The sequence below is a fragment of the Bos indicus genome, chromosome 22 (genome assembly GCF_029378745.1).
Source record: "Bos indicus isolate NIAB-ARS_2022 breed Sahiwal x Tharparkar chromosome 22, NIAB-ARS_B.indTharparkar_mat_pri_1.0, whole genome shotgun sequence".
NCBI classification, from domain to species: domain Eukaryota; kingdom Metazoa; phylum Chordata; class Mammalia; order Artiodactyla; family Bovidae; genus Bos; species Bos indicus.
In genome coordinates, this window is record NC_091781.1 from 54,587,540 (window position 1) to 54,600,145 (window position 12,606).

Here is a 12,606-nt window from a genome sequence, read left to right on the forward strand (position 1 = left end):
AGGGGACTTCTAGGCAGCCCTGAAAAAGAAGCCCCACCCCCGTGCATGACAACATGAAGAATCTCACAGACATGCTGGTGAAAGAAGCCAGGTCAAGACGAACACCCCAAGGGATTCTACTGATCGAGCCTTCAAGAGTAAGTGGAAGTGATCCCTAGTGATATAAGTCAAAACAGTGTGTACCTCTGGGTTCAGCAGTGAAAGGGCAGGAGGGGGCCCCCCAGGGACCCGGAAATGTGCTGGATCTGGGCTGCAGTCACCCAGGCATAAACCGAGGGAAAAGTTTACCCACTGTGCACTTCAGATTTGCTCACTTTATGATGCAGTTTTACTCAATGGGGGAAAGAGAGAGAGAGAGTGCATGTGAGAGATGTGGGGGAAGATTCCTCCATCACGGGAGTGTTCCGAGGATAAGGCTAAAGGAGAGGATGTGCAGTTGCTAGGGGATTCACAATCAGTGATCACTGTGGGTAGTCAGGCTCCTTGCAAGCTCTTGGGCTGTGGTTTCTTGCTCTGTAAAAGGGGGAACAAGGAGGGCTCATAGCTCACTCATGGGGATGAGGCTGCAAAGGTGCCCAGAACAGGGTCTGCCACTGGGTGGCCGGGACAGGGGTGGTCTCTGTCTGCCCTGGGAGAACAGTATTGCCTGTGGGGAATACTACACAGCCATGAAAAAGGCTTGGACTTAGAAAGTTTCCCCAAACTGCTTCCCTTCCCCGGTCCCCTCCATGGATGTGGTAGACATCGATCCATCAAGCTTAATGAAGTCACTAACACCCCCCTGACACGTGGAAGCTCTGGGTGCCTTGGTCACAGAGAGGCCTAGGGAGGCTCACATAGCCACAACCCAAAGGCTCTAACAGCGAGGACAGTCCAAGGTTCCAGCATCCTGTGTCAATGGCGGGAAGCACAGATTATGGGCCTCACAGAAGTGAGGGGGTGGGACGGGGGTGGGCAGTGAGGCTTGAATCCAGGTCAGAGACCCTAAATCTTGTGCTTATCCCACCACAGCAGCAGTAACCCTGGAAATACACTTCATACAGAAGGACAGTTACCAGCTATGGGACTCCCGGGAGGAGTTTTGGGGCTGAGTTTCCCTCCTTTGGAGGAACCTAAGCTTTTGTGAGGGCAGGGGTTTCTGTGTGTCTTGTTCTCCTGTGGCATAGGCATACAACACAGGATGTGGCACACAGTAGGTGTTCGGGAAATAGTTCTCACACAGGATGTCGGTGATTCTCTGAATGCACATGCCATTCGAGGTTGGCTGGCCAGACCCCCTCCCACTTCACTTCTGCACAAGGAGCCTCCTACCTCCACCCTGTGCTTCTGTCTGTGGGCCTCAGCCCGGTCCACAGCGCCTCCTCCCGGCCACCCCTTTCCGGTCTGTCTGCTCCCATGCATTGCTCTCAGCCAAAACTTTCATGCCTGGACGGAAAGTCACAGCCTTCTCTTTTCTGATCTTTATAGCATTTCAGAGATAAGAGGGCCACTCGGAAGACCAGGTATGGACCAACCCCAGTTCATGGGTTAAATCTGGCTGCCGTCTGTTTTTGTAAATCAAGTTTTAATTGAACACAGTTACTCTCCTTTGTCTATGGCTGTTTACACACTACAACACCAGAGTTGAAAGGCTGCTGCTGAAACTGACCCGCAAAGCCTAAAATATCTACTACCTGGCTCTTTGCAGAGAAAGTTTGCTGAACTCTGACACAGGTTAAGCACAGATCTTACACATAATCTTTTGTTGCATCTTCACAACAACTCTATAGGAGCTTGGAAACCACTTTTATCCCCATTTTATGGATGTGGAAACTGAGGCTCAGGGATGCAGGGTCTTGTCCAAGGTTGGGTATCCAGTAGGTGGCAGTACTGGGATTTGAATCCACCAATGTCCCAGAGTCCAGGAACAGACTAATTATTACTACAAACAGGATGAGATGGTTGGATGGCATCACTGACTCAATGGACACGAGTTGGAGCAAACTCAGGGAGATGGTGAAGGACAGGAAAGCCTGGGATGCTGCAGTTCATGGGGTCGCAAAGAGTCAAGACACAACTTAGCAACTGAACAACAAGCAGAGCAACACAATGAGTCTAGTTTGCAAGATGCAAGGAGGTTCCACAAGCCCAGGAGAAGTTCTGTAGATGAGGGTAAACGAGGCCAGAGCAGCCCAGAAGGCCCCTGGAAGCAGCAGGATCTGCCTGAGTCATTCAGGGAGAGGAGATCTAGCCGGATAGGGGGAGGAAATATGGAAGGGTGGGCCAGCTAAGTGGGACAAGGCAGGGCACGAGCCAGCTGGGGAAGCTTGGCCCAGAGCCGGGGTACTGGGGAACTACAGAAACACACTCTTGAAATGATGCTTATCTGTCTGCCGGGCCCCAAAAGGCTGCCAAGTCCACAGGAGAAGGAGAGACATGCTGCAGGAAATTCCATACCTAGGCATTGTGAGGATTCTGAATTTCCTAAAAAGGACAGAAGTGAAAGCTGGGTACCTTTCGGCAGGGCGGGTTATAAACAAGGTTTTCCTTGTGGCCAAAATGTTGGCGAAAACTCCCCAAGGGCATGAGTCATGTGGACTTGGGTGAACACGTGAACTCTGTGACTTGACGTTCTCAACTGTAAATGGGGAACGCCACGGGCTGGTGGAAAGGGTAAAACACTGATATTCGCAGAGCGCACCAAACAGTGCCCGGCAGACTGAGTGCTATAGAAAGGTTCGCTAGGTAAACACAGAACATAAAGAAGGTCTGGCTTCAGCAAATACCAACTCCCAATTTTTTCGCCCCAAAATGATTCACGGGCTGTTCGGAATTCACAGTGCCTGATGTGGTTAATTTAAACACTGCCGCAGAATGGCGAGCCTGAACGGCATTTCAATGAACACAAACCTTATTTTTAACAAGACACACTCTGGCACTTGCAAGAACATTTAAAAATACCTTCCTCATTCCAAAGCTGCAACCAGGTCCGGGGATGAATCCTCTGTTTTGGGGGTCACTATTTTCTCCAGGAGCTAGGCTCCAGAGTTGCTGTAGGAGCTGCTATAGGTATCCAGGGGGCTGAAAGTGGGAAAGAGAATTTGTGGACTGTTGATTAAACATCCAAGTTGACACCTATCGGTCTGCTTGCTCATCTGTGGACTTGGGGTGGGGTGGGGGGTCCTCAGACAGAGATTCTGCATCTTCTTTCATTCAGCAAATACACAGGGATAACTACTGCCCTGTGGACACAGGGATGGGTCCTAAGTCCTGGGGCTCACTTTCCAGGAGAGAGACAGACAATGAACGTGGAGATGAATAAATAAGCCAATGAGATCATTCCAGGGGATTATATGTACTTTGGAGAAAGTCAAAGGGGAAAATGGGACCCCTGTGTGCATGGGGGGTAAGGGTATTAGGATAGTGGGGGAGGGCTTCTTGGAGGTGGTGATGTTTGTGATGCAAATGGAATGAGGAGGAGGACCTGTCCTGTAAGATCTGGGGAAGAGTGATGAGGGCAGAGGGAGCGTGGAGCCGGGTGACTGAAGAACCAACAGGACCGTGGGGTGCTGGAGTGTGACGGGCCACGAAGAGAGCGGCTGTGATGCAGGGACCCACGTGAAGGCCCCGCGGGGCTCATGGTTACAGACGCTGCGTGGACAGCACTAGGGTGGGACAGTGGCTCAGGGAGCCGTGGGGAAGCCGCTGCACAGCCCCCACTGCCTTCCTATGGACGGTGCCCCTTGCATCACTTAATCTGGCAGTTCTGTCGGGCCACCGTGCCAGGCACACGGTAGATATTTCATAAATGTTTAGTGAACAGTCCTAAAAACCAGCTTTGCTTTGACGTCTGTGACAGGCTCCCAATCTCCAGCAAACCTGCTTGTTTTTAAACGAAGCGTGTGCTTCGCCTATCTTCTTTTTCAGATGGTTCTTGTGTGTTTCTTCTCATCACCTTGGTTTGCCAGACTACTGGACCAAAGGAGCACCTGATGAGATCAAGACTGATGAGACCAAGACCCCAGGGCTGAGAGGACTGCAGTATGGTCGACGCTTGGGGTTGCAATGAAACACTGAGGTGCAAGTGTTCAAGGAGCAACACATGGAGGAGAGTCTACCCACTAACCAACCATTTCCTCCAGCACCTCCTGGACTCCCACAGCAATGCCGAGGGCGTGCTGGGTCTGCACCACAGCATGTCCAGAAGGCTGATGAAAGAGACCGTGACTCCTTGACCCTGTTCATTCCCAGTCTGAGAATATCCAATTCTTTGCAGTGAGAGATTCTGAGATTGTAAGCTCCTGTTCCACCTCTTATCCAGGCATTTCTTTTCTTTCTTTTTTTAAAAAATATTTACTGTGCTGGGTCTTAGTTGCAGCATGTGGGACCTTTAGCTGTGGCATGTGGGATCCAGTTCCCTGACCCGGGATTGAACCTGGGCCCCCTGCACTGGAAGCAAGGAGTCTTAGCCACTGGACCACCATGCAAGTCCCCAGGCATTTCTCACTGCAGGTGACTGACTACAAAAGATACAGGTTGTGCTCAACGTATTTCATGAACAGTATCAGGCAGCTTTGCAAACGTGACCTCGTGAAATCCCCGCTGTGAGGGAACCGGATCTACAGATGAGGAAAACCGACGCCTGAGGAAGTTATACGAGGAACAGGATTCGTCTCTGGTGGCCTTCAGATCCACCTGGGTCTTCTGTCTCCACTCTGAGGGGCCAGCACGAATGTGAAAGCAGAGTGCAACGTCATGAACTGGGCGGGAGCCGCGAGGGTCACCGAGCCTCGGTTGCCAGCAACCCCTCTACACTGACTGGAAACGAACGAAGCAGCTGTGGCTGGGACCCCGAGGGCAGCTGCTCAGGGAATCCAAGTCAGCACGTCACGGGTCAAGCCAAGCTGCTGCTTGCTGGGCCCTGGAAATACGGCAGCAAACTGGACAGATTCAGTCATGGCCCTCATGCAGTGGATGGGATGGCTGGATGGTGGTTAGTAAGCCAAAGGGACTTGCTGGGAAGGGAGCTGTGAGCTTGGTGTTGAGGGAAAAGCAGGCCCTGGTCAGGTGGAGACGGTGAGAGGAGGCAGAGGGGAGGAGGGGCCCGCAGATAGCAGAGAACAGAGGCTACTATGGGGAGACAGGAGAGGAGGGGGCGCCAGCAGGCAGGGGTGAGGCTGGCCTGGCATTTCCTCCGAGGGGTCTGATGGCTAGAGGAGGCCCCACAAGGCAGGAGGATGCGTCTAGGGATCCAGCTCACCCACTGGACTGGGGGCTTTGAATTCAGACAGAGCTTTCCCTAGCAAATTTTCTTGCTCCCCTTCTGTTGGTCTGATAGAGCCTGAAAGTGAAAGTCATTCAGTCGTGTCCGACTATTTGCGATGCCATAGACTATACAGTCCATGGAATTCTCCAGGCCAGAATACTGGAGTAGGTAGCCTTTTCCTTCTCCAGGGGATCTTCCCAACTCAGGGATGGAACCCAGGTCTCCCGCATTGCAGACAGATTCTTTACCAGCTGAGCCACAAGGGAAGCCCCTGATAGACCCTACAGGGTTCCAGATGGGGGGCTCCTCAAATGACCCCTGGATCTCTATGGGCTTCCTGACATGTGGGCCCTTGTGTACCCAGTAGAATCTGCAAATACCACAGAGCCAGAGACACACGGATCGAAGTCCTGAAAAACCATGTAGAGCTGAGCTGGCCACTCTCTCCTGAAAGAAGGTGACGTTTAGCTCATGGCTGATACTCACATGATGTTCTCACGACCATGGTTCCCAGGGGCTATGTTCCCTGAACATCCTACCTTAACTCCCTATTAATTACTTCCTACTGCTGGGTGATCCTAAGGCTCTAACTTTCCATTCCATCACTTTCCAGCACTCACCCCTGATTCCACATATACAATCCACATGCCTGCTTGGCATCAAGGCTGGGATAACTAACATGAATGCTAAAATGACCCCACCCCAGCAGTCCTTCTCCTCTGGGCTCCCCACCTGCGCAAACAGCCACAGGCACCTTCCCAGGTGCTCAGCAGAAAAGCAGAAATGCCATCCTTGACTCCTCTAGTTCTCTCAGTGTTTGTACCCAACCCCTTGGCAAGCCCCAACAGTGCCATCTCCAAATATATCTCAAATCGGATATATTTGGGATATATCCGACCCAAATATCCTTCCCACCTTCTCCCAGCCACATTCAGGTCCAAGCCACCATTGTCTATTGCAACTCTCTCCAGCCTTCAAACCCAGCCGGGTGCAGCAGCCGGAGCAGCCAGAACGGGTCTTTTCACAGATTAAATCATGTTATTCGCCTGCTCTTATCTCTCCAATGGTTTGCACTGTAATTAGAATCCAGGGTAAGATCCATTCTATGGCCTGCAAGACCCTTCCTGGTCTGGCTCTGCTCACCTTTCCAGCTTCTTCTTTGCCTCTCCTCCTCAACACTCTTTATATCTATCTGCCTTCTTTCCACCTCACCAGCACACAGCTTTGCTATGACAAACAGACGGCATATTAAAAAGCAGAGACATTTCTTTGGCCACAAAGGTCCATATAGTCAAAGCTGAGGTTTTTCCAGTAGTAAGGTAAGGATGTGAGAGTTGGATCATAAAGAAGGCTGAGTGCCAAAGAATTGATGCTTTTGAACTGTGGTGCTGGAAAAGACTCTTGAGCATCCTGTGGACTGCAAGGAGATAAAACCAGTTAATCCTCAAGGAAATCAACCCTCAATATCCATTGGAAGGACTGATGCTGAAGCTCCAATATTGTGGCCACCTAAACCGAAGAGCTGACTCATCGGAAAAGACCCTGATGCTGAGAAAGATTGAGGGCAGTAGGAGAAGGCAGCGACAGAGGATGAGATGGTTGGATGGCATCACTGACTCTATGGACATGAGTTTGAGCAAGCTCTGGAGAGAGTGAAGGACAGGGGAGCCTGGCATGCAGCAGTCCATGGGGTTGCAAAGAGTCGGACATGAGTTAGCGACTGAACAGCAGCAAACAACAGGATCTTTGCACTTGCTGTTCCCTCTGCCTGGACGGCTTTCTCCAGAGGTGCCTGCCTCCCTCCCAGGATTCTGATCCAAGGCCAACGTTCCTCTTCACAGAGGCCTTCCCTCACTGCCTGTCTGAGGCTGCCTCCCCATCACCTGCTATCACCTCACTCTCAAATCTGGCTTCTCTATTTGTTTTGCGTCTAACGCCTCTGTAGTGCCAAAACAGTGTAAGCTCCATGGGAACACATCCTTTCCGTCCTCTCTGTTTAGTTGCTGGGTACCTGCAGCATCCAAAAGGGTACCCAGAAAATATCAGGTACCCAGTGAACACCTGCCGACTCACTGACTCACTCGGCACCTTTACTCAGACTGTTTCCTCCTCTGCAGGGCTTTTCCCTTCGCAGTTATTTTTATGAGCCCAACACATGTTGAAAGAAGACAAACGGTGGCAGTTGTCTGCTTCTGCTCAAAACCATGGCATCGTCGCCTTTGCTTGGGATGTCGGCATGCTGCCGTTGTTCAAAAAGTGGTGTTGGAGAATTTGTTTGGCTCACATTCCGCAAACTTTGGCCCCTTAACTCATGTTACCAGCAAGAATGAGAGAAGGATGCTGGGAACAGAGGGAGGAAGGGCACCTCCATGTGCCAGGATGCACGGCAGAGCTTCCCTAATATTATCTCACCTGAGTCTCCATCACCCCGGGGGATGAGAGTTATCGTTGCCATTTTACAGATGAGAAAGCTGAGGCTCAGAGAGTTTAAGCAACCTGTCCAAGGTCACACAGCTGGCAGGTAGTGGGAGTGGAACTCTAGACTGCCTCCCCAGGGAGAGCACCTCTGCAGGTCCTCGAGAGAACCCTGTCCCCACCTTCCAAGGTCCAGTCTTTAAGTAACTGTGCATCCTTCCGGTCCTTCACAGAGGAAGAAAATGCCATCAGCCTCTCCTCAGAGGTGTCAGAGCGAGCATCTTGATGGATTGCACTTCCAAAATAAGAATTCCTGCCATTCCTCCGAGTGTAACAGAGACCTTCCAGAGAAGAAGTGGAACTTCTGCTTTAAACACACATGATGTCCACACCGGGTCCATTTATCATGTCCTGGTCCCCAGCTCCACTCAGGTCCCTGTTCAAAAGTCACATCCTCCGAGAGGTCTCCTCCCATCAGCCCTTCATCACGCCCTCTCCCTGCCCTGTCTTACCTCTGCTCATCCCACTCGTCAATACCAGCTATTCTGTTGTATTATAAATATCACGTATTTGTACGTTAAGTCCTTAATTGTTTTCTTCTGCTGGAACACAAGCTCCAAGAGGGCAATTTTATCTGTTTTATTTTATCTGTTTTTTTTTTCCCCCCACTGTTGTATCCCCACTTACTGGAACCACGCCTGCCATATACCAGGGGACCAATCAACACTGTTTAAACGAATGGATGAATTGAATTACTATATGACTCAGTACACATGTTATGCCTTTCTGACATGATCCTGTTTTTTCCTCCTTAAGTAAAATTTTCATCATACAAGCTCTGCAAATCCAGAGTGGGAGATTTTTTAGAAATACAGAAAAGCTTTGCAATATTGGTTTGATTTCTGCCATACATCAACATGAATTAGCCATATGTCCCCTCCCTCTTGAACTTTCCTCCTGCTCCGACCCTTTCCCACCCCTCTAGGTTGTTACAGAGCCCCAGTTTGAGTTCCCCGGGTCATACAGCAAATTTCCATTGACTATCTGTTTTACATATGGTAGTGTATAAGCTTCCATGCTACTCTCTCCATTCATCTCACCCTCTCCTTCCTCCACCCCCCTGCCCTTATCAATTATCTTTCAATTAAAAATAAGTAAGTTAAAAAACATTATCAAGAAAAAAAAAGTTTGACAGTATTATGAAGGATCATAAACAAACCACTAAAAATGCAGATGAGCAAAGAGGAGAGTAGGACTCCTCGGTAATCCCACCATGTCACTGGCACATTTAGGAGGACTCTCTGCATCCACAGATGCCATTGCAGGATCACTGCTTTCCAGGCGTTGTGTGAGGCACTGGACTCCTACGAGGCCCTGGATCAAGGCAGGGTCCTCAGCCATGGCACTGTGGACATTTGAGCTGCGAAATTCTCTGTGGTGGGTGTTGCCACGTGACTTGGTCTCTAACCACAGGATGCCAGTAGCTCCTCCCCAAGTCATGACAATCAAGAATGTCTCTAGAACTTACCAAATACCCCTGAGGCAGGAGGTAAGGTGTGCAAAAACCACCCCATTGAGACCTGGCAGTCTAGAGGAGGAGACAGATGTTTCAAAAGGGTTACACTGTACCTTGCCTTGAGTGCCTAAGAGTGCTCTTTCATCAGTATTTGTGAACCAATGCCCAAGTCCTCAGACTCACTTCTGATGGCTGTGTGGCCGTCTACACTGGCCACAACTGTTCTGACAATCTACACTACCACCCCCACTGCTGGACACTGCTGACTCTTGGTTCAAAAGCAGAGCCCAGAAGAACAGGGGGCCCCTCTGCCTAACTCTGGACAGCCTCACCCAGCCTAACAGCCACCAGAGCCACCACGGAGGCAAAGGTCTCAGGCCCTGTGTCTCTTGGCTACACTGGGCACCAAGCCCCCAAATCCTCCTCCGGAGCCCCCTCATCACATCTACTTATTCCCTGCCCTACAGAAGGAACAGGAAAATGGAACCTGAAAAGGAGGGAGTTGTGAGAGCAGGAGCAGCTAGTTGGGACTAACTTGTTCAACATTCCCGTTTTACAGATGTAGAAAACATGGCTGGGATTAGGTGAGGCTGGTCACCTCCTGGCATGAATGTCCTAAGGGGATTTTGGCACTGTTTTCTTTTTTGTTGTTGTATAGAAGTCATTTTATTTTCTACAAATGCATGTGTGTGTACATGTAATTTTATAAAATTAAATACCTTGATGCAGACCCCCCCATTAATGTGAATTCTGTGGCCCTACATGGGAAGCAAATAAAGGTCATCGTTGCTGTCTGTCTGCATTGACAGGTTCCCACTGTGACTGCCATCTGTGACTCATGAAGCGAGACTATGACCTAAGTATGCAGTTGGCACCATTTTCTGAGGGCCACAGTGAGACTCAAGTGAGACGGAGGCAGGAGGGGAAGGGGCTGCAAGGTGACTACTCTCACCCAGCACAAGCACTGCCTCTGGGGCCCCTCTGCTGAGCAACTCACTGTCTTACCTCACTGAATCTCTACCACAATCTTTAGAGGGACAGATGCTTTAGCTTTTATGTCCAAAGCTCCCCTGGTGGATCAGATGGTAAAGAATCCACATGCAATGTAGGAGACCCAGCTTCGATCCCTGGGTTGCGAAGATCCCCTGAAGAAATGCATGGCAACCCACTCCAGTATTCTTACCTGGAGAATCCCATGGACAGAGGAGCCTGGTGGGCTACAGTCCATGGGGTTGTGAAGAGCTGAACACGATGGAGCAGCTAACAATTTACAGACAAAGTGAGGCTCAGAGAGGTTAAGTGGCTGTAAATGACTGTTAAGGAGGGAAAAAAAAGGACCCAATAGGAAATAACCTCCTTTTTCACATTCAAGTGCAGTCAGATTCCCAAAGAGTCAGATTCCCTTGCCAGTGGCTGGCAATACCTTGTGAGCCTGTGTATCAATAGTAGGAGGGGCTGAGAGGCAGTAGCAAGTTTCCCAGCTCCTGAAGTGTCTCCTGGACACAAGCTGGGGCAGCAAGGGGAGGAAACAAAGCCCACAGACCTGGCAGGGGGCCATAGGCTTGGCAGTGAGATGCCACATCTTGGGAGGACCTGGGGGTTTGGCACAGTTCAGGGTGGGACCCCATGGAGGGTCCAGCTGACAGGGCCGTCCACGCCTGGCCTGGTCTTCCTGCCCTCTAGCTCCATCTTCCCAGTGGCTCCCACTCTAGGGGCCGAGAGTGGCCAGGGAGGCTGCTGGAATCCCGGGAAGGACTGAGATTCCTCTAGTGGGTCTCAGCCTTGCAGTGGGACCTCATACACCAGCTGCCTCGCTCTTCTGCTGGGTCTGCCCCAGGCCTTGAGATACAGACAGGACCAGAACACAGCCCCTCAGGGGGCTCATAGACCATCAGAGGAGGCAGACAGACCAAGAAATGACCGTTGGGGAGGGCAGAGGGAGAGGTGAGTCTGGACTGAACCCGTTTTCCTGTGGTGTGAGCGAGTGTCGATACTGTCCCCACATCGGGGCAGAACCTCTCAGGTTGGCTGAGCTTTGGAACACACGGTGGAGTTTCCACACCCTGGGCCAGCTCTTGTCCTGCAGGACCTTGGAGACTCCTCTGGGCCTCAGTCTCCAAACCTGCAGAACGCCCAGCATTTGATGAGATACTGTGCATCAAGCACCTAGTTCAGTGCCTAGCACTTAGCAGGTACTTGATAAGGCCCCCAGTACTTATCAATGGCTAAAAATAAGCAAAGAAATAAACAACGACAAATACCAAGTGCTGGAGAGGATGTAGAGCAACTGGAGCTCACGTCCATTGCTGGTAGGGGTACAAAATGGGAAAAAGACCTGGAGAGTTCCTTACAAATTAAACAGAAATCTATCACACAATCCAGAAATCCCACTTCCAGGTATTTACCCCAGGAAAACTTACGTTTATACAAAAATAAAGTGACTTTATTTATAACAGCCAAAGCCTGCAAATGGCCTGAATGCCTCTCAAGGGATAACTGAGCGACTGGGTAAACAGTGTGTCCTGATGATGGAATACCACTCAGTATCGGAAAAGAGTGAACTGCTGAAATGACAGAGTCACGATCACCGTGCGGAGTGGGAGAAGCCAGGGTCAAAGGTCGAGTATTGTGCGATTCCTTCATACGCTGTTACGGAAAAGGCAGATCTATAGATTTGTGGTTGCTGGGGACTTGGGGGAGGGGAAGAGGCTAACTACAAAGTGACAGGGGAATTTCAGGGTGTTGGAAGTCCTCTATGCCGATTAAAGAGGTGGCTACACAATGGTGTGCATTTGTCAAAACTCAGAACTGTACACTAAAACAGGGAAATTTTACTGTATGAAAATTATACCTTAATGTTTAAAAATTAGGGAAAAAAAACCCTTCTAGAATGATTTTAGCCTGCTGTAGGCTCTAGGACCACCCCTGGACTAATTCTTCCTCCCCTGGACCACCCAGGGCTGGTGGGTCCTGGCTTCTTCCTGCCTGGAAGCCCAATCTTCCCCACCCCAAGGTGGAGAGGGATTCACTCTCCCCATCCTTACTTAGCCTGGGACTTCCCCCCAGCAGCCGCCCCGGCCCATGGGAGCAGTGGGTTCTGCAGGTTCGCCTATTTGGGGCCCTGATGCTCTCTGCTCCCCTGTTTAAACCAGTGAGCCTGAGGGAGAGGTGGCTGTGCTCACAGTCCTGGCCTCATGAGAGAGGGGGGTCGGAAGCATGCGCACCTGTGCACCTGCCTTGGACTCAGGGACTGGGGAGCAGGTTTCAAAGACCAGCTGGCCATGTCCAGTGACACTAAGGCTCGGCTCCTGGACTCCCTCCCACTGGTCTCCACACTTCACAAGCTGTGAAGCAGTGACACTGGCCAAGAAGGGCTTCCTGCTGAAGGGTCAAAAGCGCTTCACTATCCCTGGTGACTGTCCTCAACAGA

General features: G+C 50.7%; 1 protein-coding gene across 10 annotated transcripts in view; it reads right to left on the reverse strand.

The window, feature by feature from the left end:
* ATP2B2 (ATPase plasma membrane Ca2+ transporting 2) overlaps nt 1-12,606 on the reverse strand; it is a 378,716-nt gene that overhangs the window by 260,494 nt on the left and 105,616 nt on the right. Inside the window, exon 1 of one of the 10 annotated variants that reach the window (XM_070776832.1) lies at nt 2,941-2,959. The exons of the other annotated variants lie outside the window; for them this stretch is intronic. The gene's annotated coding sequence lies outside the window, so the exon portion shown is untranslated. Of the gene's footprint in view, nt 1-2,940; nt 2,960-12,606 lie in introns of those variants that run through there. 10 annotated transcript variants of the gene reach the window in all.